This window comes from Vombatus ursinus, unplaced genomic scaffold, assembly GCF_900497805.2.
Source record: "Vombatus ursinus unplaced genomic scaffold, bare-nosed wombat genome assembly UNPS02014928.1, whole genome shotgun sequence".
NCBI lineage: Eukaryota > Metazoa > Chordata > Mammalia > Diprotodontia > Vombatidae > Vombatus > Vombatus ursinus.
The window spans coordinates 3,822-4,590 of record NW_020954706.1 but is presented as its reverse complement, the minus strand read 5'-3'; positions in this window follow the sequence as shown (position 1 = coordinate 4,590).

The following is a 769-nucleotide window of genomic DNA, read 5'->3' as shown; positions in this document are numbered from 1 at the left end:
AGAAAAAACACCTCCAGGCTACTTCATAGAAACAACAAGCAGTCAGCTCTGGAGCTAGCTGGGTTGGGAGGTAGCCTCAGCCCCAGCCACAGGAACTTTCACTTCCTGGATGGTGTTGGAGTACAGTATCTGAGCTGGGAAATATTAAGGGAAGCTCTACTGATGAGGAACACCAACCCTAGCTGTGTTGCCTAGATGCAGCCCTGGGCAAGAAGGAACCAGCACACACTCAGTGAGTGCAGAAGCAGTGGGGTGGGAACACTGTTGGCTATGGGCACTTATAGGAGGGCAGAATTCTTGGTTTCAGTTCAAAGTCAGAGAGGAGAATTGAAGGAGGATCTGTGTCTAGAGGCACCATCCCCCATAGCCAGGACTAGAGGTGATTACAAAAAATAAACTGCTATAAATAAAAATAATAAGCAGGCAAAAGAGAAAGAATCCAACCATAGAAAGTTACTATGGGAATAGAGAAGTTCAGAGTTCATCTTCAGAGGAGGATAGTGAAATAAAAATGCCTCGCCTACCTGAAAGAGTTATGTCAAATGGTCACCTGCCCAAAAAGAATTCATAAAACTTTAAAAAGACTTTAAAATCAAATAAGAAAAATTGAGGATTTTTTTTTAAAAAATAAGAACAGTCCAAGAAAAACAAATAGATTATGAAAGGAAAGTCAACCAATCAGAAAAAAAGATATCTAGACTCTTAAGGAAGAAAACAACTCCTTGAAAATTAGAATTGGACAAAGGGAAGCCAGTAAAGTTATAAGAAA